Genomic DNA, 11159 nt, shown 5'->3' with positions numbered 1-11159 from the left:
TAGACGATATAACGAGATTTTACTGTACATGTTATTTTCTCCTTAGCAACCATTGTATTTTCAAAACATTAGACGAAAACACAATAATATGGTCATGGATCCAAATTATCCGTGGGTCTTTATTGTCTTCATTTCCCATTGATCTCGCTAAGGCATTTGGCCAGCTTTAATGCTCGGCTGTTACCCGCGTATTTTTGCTTGAACTTGTTGAAAGCGTTCCGATTGGCATTCATCACCTCTTGGACGGTTTCCTCTATGATCTCATCAAGACTATCAGACATTGCCATTGAGAGAAATAGAAAGGACACGAAAACGACGAGGACCACCTTCATTCTGAAGTTAAAATACATAAAATAAAAGCGATTTAAAACAATGTTAAAAGTAATAAGTAGGTACTTAATCTATTTCCTATGAATTACACGCATTAATCAAAGTATAGCCTAACTTAGGTGATCATTGTGGTGTGTTCGTAGAATACCTAGCTAATCCACCGTGGGTTAAGAAATCAAAGCGAGATATTCTCTTATGGCTGCTGGCAGAAGACGAAATAAACACTTTGCTAACTCCTTTCTAATTAAAAAAGGAAGCTGTAATAGCACTCAAGACCCAGAGAGAGAAAAGCCCAACATTCTAAACCAACAATTTGCTCCCGTGTTTTCAGACGTATGTGGCACTATGAATGGGGTATCCTCAGAAGATATCAAAACTAATGGGTAAAATTATTGTATCAGGGAAAGAAGTTGTAAAAGCTGATGAAGGATCTCAATTAGAATAGCGCATCTGGACCATACAGGATATCTGCTAAATACATCGAGATCTTGGTTCAAGAATGTTTGCACTTTCCTTTACCAACCATCTTTAGAGCAGGGAAAAATTCAAAATGCCTTTAAAAAGGGAAGTAGAGGTAGAGATGAAAATTGCAGACACGTGTTCTTGGCTTATGTGTCCTTTAAATTCTTGAAGCATAATATAATGTAAAGTGATGTTATGAAACATTGATTAAAAGGACATACTAACCGGGGTTTTAAATGGCTTTAGTAAATATAGATCATGTGGATAACAGCTCAGCATTATCTGCACATACATTGCTAATATATATATATATATATATATATATATATATATATATATATATATATATATATATATATATATATATATATATATATATATATTCCTAGATTTATAATGACCAGGCAAATGCAATGTTATTGGACTTCAGCAAGGCCTTGACCAAGTCCATTACATGAACCGTATTGCAAAGTTGGAGGGTTTTTAAATGGGATTTCCTATATCATATACTCCGGAAAACCTCCCTTCTATCTAATCGTAATCAACAAGTGGAAACCAGATGCTATAAGGCAGTTTCTATTCTATCGGATGCTCCTCAAGAGGCAGTTTTAGGTCCACTTTTGCTCTTGATCTTGCCATAGCATGACATGCCCCCCCCCCCCCCCCCCCCGCAAAAAAAAAAAAATCTGAAGGGACAGCATTGCGTCTTTTTATTTGCTGAGGACAGCCTCGGAATAATTATAAAAACAAACCCGAAACGAAACGGACATTATCCAACAAGACCTTATCAAGTTCTAAGACTGACGAATTGCCCTGTCTGGATAATGAAGATCACATTATTATTATTATTATTATTATCATCATCATCATCATCATCATCATCATCATCATCATCATCATCATCATCATCATCATCATCATCATCATTATTATTATTATTATTATTATTATTATTATTATTATTATTATTATTATTATTATCAAGATTAAGATAAAGCGGAATTTCATCCATCGGAATGTGAACACATAAATGATTAGAAAATACTTGACGAAAAGTTAGAGACAACCACAAAGGTTGAATATCTGGAAAAAATAATGTGATGGAATATCATAATATATAGACATCATTTGTCACAATTCTAAAAAGCAAAAATTTCTCCATCGTAACCTTTCATCGAGCGTTAGGGCAGTAAGAGAACAATCACAATGGTAGGGCCCAGCTTGGAATACAGCTGCAGTGTGTTGGACCCTCAGACGAAGAAAGTCATAAACTAGCTTTAGGAAATCCAAAGGCGTGCCTACAGATTTGTCAATAACAACTATGACCAAAGAAAATGTGTAACGAACATGATGGCCGGCAGGGATTCACTGGATAACATTGAAAGGAAGGAACATATATAATCTAAAGATCTTCTTAAAATCATACCCTCTAGATAAAGCCGCCATCCCAATCAAAGACCACCAAAACAAATCTAAGAAAGGAGCGCTGTTGTCAGCTATCCCGCTCCAGAGTGAATACAACCATTTAGTTCTTTTTTTTTCAGGTCCAATAAGGTTATGGAATTCCCTCCTCGGCTACGAAAAATTCTGACAGTTATGAGAAAGTTACTTGTCAATAAGAATTCTTTTTTTTTTTCTGGCAACAATATTCTAATTAGGCCATGCGGTCTTGCCAAAGCGAGGAATGCTCCACAAACTCATTTGACGAATAAAGATCAAATACACTTAGTAATGAACTTTGTTCTTCTCGTAAGGATAAAAGATAGCCGTGTTTCAAAATAAAAAATAAAAAAAATAAAAAAATAAAAAAAAACCCCAAAAAAACAAACTTACGTGATGGTTTAGTTAGATCATTAACGTTATGTAGTTTAAGAAAAATGAAAGGAAAGATAATTGATAATTTCTCGTATTATCATTCAGCGTGTTGTTAATGCTTTAATAATATCATACGTTTATGGAGAGTGGCGGCGTGATCCAATCATGTTTCCTGATAACATGATTTTTATCATGCATCAGGTTGGGGGTTTTTTGTGGGCGATAGAAACTCGATCGTTTAATCAATATTATAGGTTCGATTCGTGCTGGGCAAACAGCGGTATTAAATTATATCGCTGATCACTGATAAGCGATGTTCGATATGATAAGCTACCTATAATATGTATTTACTTATTGTTAGATAATTATGTATTATCAATCTACTCGAATTTAATGGGAGATGGTGAGTTTAACAGATTGGGTTATTAACCAGATAACTTCCATACTCCTGGAAAACATATTTAAACATTTGACCTCGCGAGGTCCCACATTTGAATCTTTGCCAAGCTGCGGGCCATCTAGATCGATCGATATTTGAAGGACGAGTTTTCTGGCCAAATTTTTAAATACAAGTCTTTCCAGAGTACGGCAGTTAATTGGTTAAGAGATTTATTGGTCTTGATCACATGCAGTTTGGAATTGGCGATTTATGACAAAGAGCGTATTATACGTATGTATGTGCGTGCTCTCGCTCGTGTGTGTCTGTGTGTGTGCGTATGTGTGTGTGTGTGTGTGCGTATGTGTGTGCGTGTGTGTGTGTGTGCTTGTATGTAGTTGGATTGTGTATTCCGCTAGTTTGTTTTTCTTTTTTTTTTAATGTAAATTCGTTCCGCTGATCTTTTTAAAATCAATACAGACTGTCTAGTAAGTCTTAAGATTAATGGCCAAGTTTCGAATCCAGGTGTAAATTAGTACTTGATCATAAACAATGGTTGATTTTCTGTCAGTACCAGTACCGGGACACATAAGACTAGATGGGCTTTCACTTTATGAAAGTTTCATTATTCCTGCTGCTGAGAAAATATGCTGCATTGTGAGGTACATTATGTGCTTGTTTATGAATGTGTGCTGGTGTTTGTTTTTTATATGTTTACTTTTATCTACTTATTTATCTATTTATTTTGTGCGGACTTGTGGTCGAGTGCTTTGACTCTCGGCTTCTGAATGGAAAATCCTTGGTTTGAATATTGCTGTGGGCTGTTCAGGGCTCCTTCAGATTCTCTCATCGCACTCAGGTGTGAAATAAGTATGTAGTTGTCAACAGCGTTGTCTTTGTCCAAAAAAACCCCCATTCTAATAGCGTCTTCCTTCCGGAATAGTTGACCTACATGTTAAAAGTTGTTGTTGAATTTGGGACTTCTTACCAAGCAATTTAAGCTCATTTAGTGGATATTGGGATAAGCCATATTCTATCAAACCTCAAGTTTTAAATAAGCTAATTTATCCATGTTAAGGCGTCTGATTTCCTTAACTTAGGTCTTAAAACTGAGTGTGCCTTTTGCATAATATGGTCTTGAACTTGAACTTAAGATGCTTTTACTGGGTGGGGTTCCTGACCTCCCATAGTGGGCAGGGGGGTACATACTGTCTCTTCTATCCCCTTATATCTGTTTTCCAACATGCTTTCTGTCTTTGTCTTGGAATGAGATTACTTGGTTTTGTCTTGGCTGGCCCTGGCCGGTGTCCTAGCTGGGAGGGAAACAGTCAAATGCATAATTATTGTTTTGGAAGATGATATTTTTTCCCTGTAAATCATCTCTCTGTTATGTTTGTTATTTTGAATGTTTAATGTAAGCATTTGAGTGTATTCCTCTATGTTGGATGTTGTGCTTGTGTCCGGAGGAGACATAGGTGATCTCAAACTAAGTACATTGATGAGATGCTCTTGGAATCTACATCTGATCTCTTTTGTTGCCAGTTCCCCTATGTCTTACTTTTTCTTGGGTGCTTTAATTGTAATTCTAGAGCTTTTTTACTATCCCACTTTCTTCCTTTTTACTGGCGCTGACATAACCGAAATGTGTTGCAAGTGCCGTAAAACCCTTAAAAACAAAACAAAACAAAAAACAAGATGATTTTAACTGTTACGAGGGGGAGCATTAGAGTGGAATATTAATTCTTTGACGAAAAACAAAACAACACCAAAGTTTTGCAGCTCACATTTTTTCCATTTTGTTTGAACTCACGAGACCTATAATGTTAAAGATACCCCTCTGTAAAGCACATTATACACAATACTATCGTAGCGTAGCAAAAAAGAAAAAAACGTTTTAAAAATTTGACCCGACAATTCATCCTTGAAAATCCGATGGTTAAATGACACTCGTCTTGTCAAAAACTACTCTAAAACCCAGGACTTCCTTGGTTAAAATGACCCTCATCCTGTCAAAAAAAAACTCTCAAATTTCAAGACAGACCCAGGTTTGAGACAAGAGTTCTTAACAAGATAAGGGTCATTTTATCGATCATATCTAGGTCTATATTTAAAAATCGTGTTCTTTCAGAGTTGGAAAGAATGACTGTGACAATTCCATGTTAGAATTTGCAATTATTTATTCAAAGCTTTCGTGGATACTATTGTGATTATAAATTTTAACCATTTAACTGCCGTTCTCTGGACTAAAACGTATATAGAATTCTGGCCAGAAAACTGGTCCTTCAAATATCGATCATTTAAATGAAATACGAATATGAAAGTATATTTGGGTAATAGACCAAGATATAAGCATGTTCACTTTCCTTTCCCTTTTCCATAACTCTGTCCAACACATTCGATTATTTTCTTCTTGGTAATACCCGTGTATTTCTTGAGAACCTGGTGATACTTGTCGTTTTCGAGATCAGTGACCTCGCGCACTGCTTGGTTAATGATGTCCTCAAGCTTGTCATTGAGACTGGCACTCAGAGCCGCCGAGAAGAAAAAGAAAATGAGAAGGATGGCAACTTTCATTCTGAAGCATAAAAATAACAAAGTATAGACTATTATGATTATCAATTTTTAATCAGTTAACTATCACGATCTTGAAAAAATTGGCTAGAAAACTCGTCTTTCAATACGTTTCAACAGTCGTAACGTCACTTCCCTCGTAATGACGCATGGTAACTTAGTAACTGGCTCTAAGCTATCGGAACAATGGCGGACGCCCTTATGAAATATTTCTCCGACGAGCATAAAAGCGTATCCAGAGGGGGAAAAACCATTATAAATCTGATCTTGTTTTGACTTTTACACATTCTGATCACAAGACATATGAAAAGTTCTAGCCAGCATGAGGAATAAAAAGTACCGATTTTCTTTGTTTTGCTGGGCGACGTAACATCAGACTATTGAATACAATTATCGACAGATTTTAAGGACCCTCAACTTGGCAAAAACTATCAAACCTGCATATTTATTTATATTTTAATGAATCGCAATAAAAATAAAAGCCAATACCTCAGTTGGTAGATCACTTGCTTCACAAGAAAAAGGGCCAATATCGATCCCGGCATTGATATGGTTGGTGGATATCTGGAGGAAAGTACTTTGCGATTGTCTATATCTAGTCCTAACCCAGGCGTAGCACACAATTGCTGTCGTCCCTTTAATGCTATAGAAATGGGGATAAAATTCGGCTCCATGCATGGGCCTTTTGGCTCTGATGTAATCATTTTTTTCGTTCGGGTGAAATTGTTCTTTCTTCTGACCTAATTTATTCACCAGAGAGTACTTTGTGGAAAGTACTTTGGAATAGATTCGCGTCGGATCCAGAGGTTTATGAGCACTTGCAATTATTGTCTATATAATGGAAACGAATTCGGAATAAACTAAAACACTATAAAAACGAAGGCTGTGACGGACTTTTGTGTGTGTTTGTATGTCCTCTCTCTCTCTCTCTCTCTCTCTCTCTCTCTCTCTCTCTCTCTCTCTCTCTCTCTCTCTCTCTCTCTCTCTCCGTTGGGTGGGGTAGGTATACACATGCATACGTATGTTTGACCACAGAATTCTTCATCTTTCAACGACAAATGATAATGATACTCATATTTATGATGACGACGACGACATTGATGATGATGATGATGATGATGATGATGATGATGATGATGATGATGATGATGATGATGATGGGGATGATGCTAATGATGATGACGACGACGATGGAGTGATGACAATCCACCATGATGAAACTCCGAGGTAGATCTAGCAGACTCAGGAATCTTTACTGGCCATAAGTATCTACGATTTTTAAAATCAAATAAAAATGAAAATATTTGCTTACCTTGTAATTCCTAAGTTAAGGTAAAATAATACACACAACTTGAATCTCAAGTCCCTCCAGGTAAAGAAAGTATGATTTATAAAATTACAAATGCAGTCAATGGGATCCTTTTAAAAACATTAAAAATGGATTGGGGGAGTGGCGTAATTGATAATGCCTAGCATATCATGAGATTATTAGTAGTGATGATAAAAAATAACAACATGAAATTGATTATTCCCTATCGAACAACCAGTGACGTTAAAATTAATGACTGTATTCAGGCCTTTCTTTGCGTGCTGTGATTTATCGTTATCGTGAGGCAATGTGTTCTGGTGGTATGGCACTTGCCTTCGGCGTATAGTTAAGTCCTTGGAAAATGTTCTTTACCCACATTCTCTCACCTTAATCAGGTGTAAAATGAGTACCTGGCCGTAAACAGCATTGTCTCTGTCCGAAAAAAAAATGAAACATTGCCTAACAGGAGTCATGTCTCGTTTTCATGTGTTGCTGTTGGCTAGGGACCCTTATAAAGTGCTTTGAGCACTTTTAGTGCATATTGCGCTTTGTAAAAGAGTAGAAGCTCGAGGTATGAAACATTACCTCGTTGCTTATATTGTCTAAAATAATAGTAAATGACATGCGTATAATAATTATATTGCTTTACTGATTCATTTAGTTTCCATGATAATAATAATACATTATGTAAGAGTTTACAGTACTCAAAGGTTACAGTTACATTGGAGTAGGTCGACTGATCTTATCTGCAAGGACTTGCTGGGCTGTTGTTTAAGACTTCAAATTAGAGATGCTGAAGTAGGCTCACGCTTACCGATTGGTCTAATATTATCTTAATGGTATTGATAAAAGGTGTAGATATAGGCATTCTTTAAAAATAAAGAAAAAAGAAAAGAAATTAAACAAACAAAGAAACAAAAAACAAACAAACCAAAATAAATAATCAAAGAAAGGTAATTTCATATTCAAAAGCAGAAAAGTAAGATACTGTCATTTTTTTTTTTCGAAGGTCTAAATTATAAAAAGAAATATTTTGATACACTTTGAATTCGGATTGCCAGTTTAACACAGCAATTTTATAACTCTCTCTCTTCGGAAAATACATTGCGAACTAACAAGACATTAGATGAAACAGGAGAAAATATATTTTTTGTGGAAAGCATGGATTATGCAGTGCAAAAGAAAGATACAAGAAACAACAAAGTTAAGTGACGATGCTTTGTAGAAAAACAAGAAAGGAGTTCGAAATGAATTTAAAGGAGGAAAAAAAAGAAAATGTAACCCCCCCCCCCCCCCTGTAGTCTGACGTGTTCTTGCGGGAAGTACTTTACGACGGTCCATTTAAAACTATGGAAACCTGAACTCTAGTTCAAAAGTTCTTGTGGACAGGGCCAGTCGACTTCAATTCCAAACCCCAACGCAATGGGAAATAAAACAAAACAAATCCCAGTGTATGAGTAAATTGATATTTGGACAAAAACGATAAACTCAATGGCTACCATGGACAGGATTAGATATCAAATTGGAGATCGAGGAGGTGCTGGAAAGATAATTGATGCTATTCATTTAGGTAAACTACTCACAACATCCGCCAGTCGGATATAACGTACCAACACACAAAACTATGTATAACCTTGATGTTTATAATCTGATTGATATAATTTAGTGAGAACTAATCACCAAAATTGCTGTCTAAGAAAACAATAACAAGGAGCTGAGTGGCGTAAATATATTTCCTTATATAATGAGCAGTACTGGCAAGGAACCACGTGAGATCTCTTTGAATGGAGAAGTCTGGAGGAGAGTTACTTCCTGAAGTGGAAGGCCTGGATAAAGATTGAGCTAGATGGCCGTTTTTCCCACCATAATATGTTATCACTTCCACACACACACACACACACACACGCACACACACACACACACACATACACAGAGAGAGAGAGACATACACACACACTCAAACACACACACAGACACACACACACACACACACACATATATATATATATATATTATATATGTAAAATATATATGTAAATATATATAATGTAAAATATGTATAACATATTCACGACCAAAAACTTATGAAGTGATAAGCGATTATCAAATTTCACAAATTTACAAGCAATGAATTATTTATTTGGGCATACTGAGTGAGCATCAGTGAAAGTTCATTTGACTCATTTTGGTTTTAGATAAGACCCTTATCAATACAAATCAAACATGCATACACTTTTTGTATTGACTGTGAGTTGGCTTATTATTTGCTTGTGAGAGACGGGAAGGGACTAGTAGTGGTGGTAGTAGTAGTAGTAGTAGTAGTAGTAGTAGTAGTAGTAGTTGTTGTTGTTGTTGTAGTAGTAGTAGTGGTGGTGGTAGTAGTAGTAGTAGTATTTGTAGTGGTAGTAGTAGTAATCTACTCAAATGTGACCGACACACAGATTTAGGACAAGGACATTGCATGAGTGCAGGTACAAATCTGCCCCCCCCCCCCCCCTCCCAACACATGTTTAACAATTTGACCAGAAAACTCGTTCTTCAAATATCTATCGATTAAAATCACCCTCATCTTGGCAAACAGTTTAAACCTGGGATTGCGAATATTTGAACGACGAGCTGTCCGACCAAAATCTTAAATACATTATTTTTCAGAGTACGGTAGAATCATGGGCGCTGAAAGGCAACTGGCGCTAAATGGATTGAAAATTTGATTCCACATGAGATTGTTTTGTCAAGTAAAGTATTTTGAACCGAATTGTCCATGATAAAACATTGGTAATGCGCGATATAAATTTGCAGATTTGTCATGTTTTATAAATCGGTTATTCAAATAATAACAAGAAATGTGAAAACACTTTTACAAACCTTATTGAAAAACAGAACTCCGTTGTGATTGGCGCTAACCATTTTTGTCATAATCTGACAGTATATTATGTAATTTGTTGTTTTTCTTGATTGATTGAATAAGTAAGAGGGTCCATTGGTCTCTTTCAGTGGCGCTCGATTTTTTTTATTATTCTTGATCGTTGTTATTCTGAATCTGTGACCCGTCGCTTCCAAACGGTATTATGTCGGGGTTGTTCTCCACAATGCTATATTTTTTAAAGAAAGGATATGTTATTTACAATGTTATTATTACTAATGGGGCATTTAAGGAAGAAAGAAGAAGAAAGAAGAAAGAAGAAAGAAGAAAGAAGAAAGAAGAAAGAAGAAAGAAGAAAGAAGAAAGAAAAAGAGAAAGAAGAAAGAGAAGAAGAAAGAAGAAAGAAAGAGAAAGGAAGAAAGAAGAAGAGAAGAAGAAGAAGAAAGAAAAGAAAGAAAGAGAAGAAAAGAAAGAAAGAAGAAAGAAAGAGAAGAAGAAAGAAGAAAAGAAAAGAAGAAGAAGAAGAGAGAAGAAGAAAGAAGAAAGAAGAAAGAAGAGAAGAAGAAAAAGAAAAGAAAGAAGAAAAAGAAGAAGGAAGAAGAAGAAAAGAAGAAGAAAAGAAGAGAAGAAGAAGAAGAAGAAGAAGAAGAAGAAGAAGAAGAAGAAGAAGAAGAAGAAGAAGAAGAAGAAGAAGAAGAAGAAGAAGAAGAAGAAGAGTTATCTGATATCACAAAGTGAACTTGATCTTTGCATTTTTTTTCTAATACAAATAAATTATCTGAACAACACTGCCGTAATCTAGAAAAATCCATATTTAAACATATATGGCCAGAAAACTCGTCCTTCACATATCGATCGATTTAAATGACTCTCAACTTGGCAAAATCTCTCAAACCCGGGACTTCATCGATTTCCCAGGTTTGAGAGTTTTTGGCAAGATGAGAGTCATTTTAATCGATCGATATTTAAAGGACGAGTTTTCTGGCCAAGTCTCAAGTCTCATCCGGACACAAGCACAAAATCCAACAAAGAGGAACACACTCAAATGCCCACATTATACATTCAAAATAAAAATAATAATACATAACAGAGAGATGATTTACAAGGAAAAAAATATCATCTCCCAAAACAATAACTATGCATTTGACTGTTTCCCTCCCAGCTAGGATTCCGGCCAGTGCCAGGACAAAACCAAGTAATCTCATTCCGAGACACAGACAGAAAGCATGTTGGATAACAGATATAAGGGGATAGAAGACACAGTATGTACCTCCCTGTCCGCTATGGGAGGTCAGGATCCCCACCCAGTTAGATTCATTAGCATGAATATATCGTAGTGTAACTTGATACAATTTTCGCTTTACAAATAAGAAAATCATTCATTACTGCTCGAAGTCAGTTAATAATAGACTAATAATAAAATCCGTACATCT

At 35.8% G+C, this 11159-nt stretch overlaps 1 long non-coding RNA gene across 3 annotated transcripts; it reads right to left on the bottom strand.

Moving 5' to 3' along the window:
* Window positions 1–87: 87 nt before the first annotated feature.
* On the bottom strand, window positions 88–7293 carry LOC144970883 (uncharacterized). Of its 3 annotated transcripts, XR_013645043.1 has the most exons (3): window positions 6867–7043; window positions 2626–5558; window positions 88–333 (listed from the first exon to the last, which is right to left on the bottom strand). It is a non-coding gene; the product is annotated as an uncharacterized LOC144970883 (long non-coding RNA). The 3 variants fall into 3 exon arrangements; XR_013645044.1 differs by lacking the exon at window positions 2626–5558 and having other exon boundaries at window positions 6867–7293; XR_013645042.1 differs by lacking the exons at window positions 2626–5558; window positions 6867–7043 and adding an exon at window positions 2219–2473.
* Window positions 7294–11159: the final 3866 nt, after the last annotated feature.

Source organism: Berghia stephanieae, chromosome 4 (assembly GCF_034508935.2).
Source record: "Berghia stephanieae isolate SIO BIC M18660-M18661 chromosome 4, UCSD_Bste_1.3, whole genome shotgun sequence".
Taxonomy (NCBI): Eukaryota; Metazoa; Mollusca; class Gastropoda; order Nudibranchia; family Aeolidiidae; genus Berghia; species Berghia stephanieae.
This window is presented reverse-complemented; position numbering and strand designations above follow the sequence as displayed.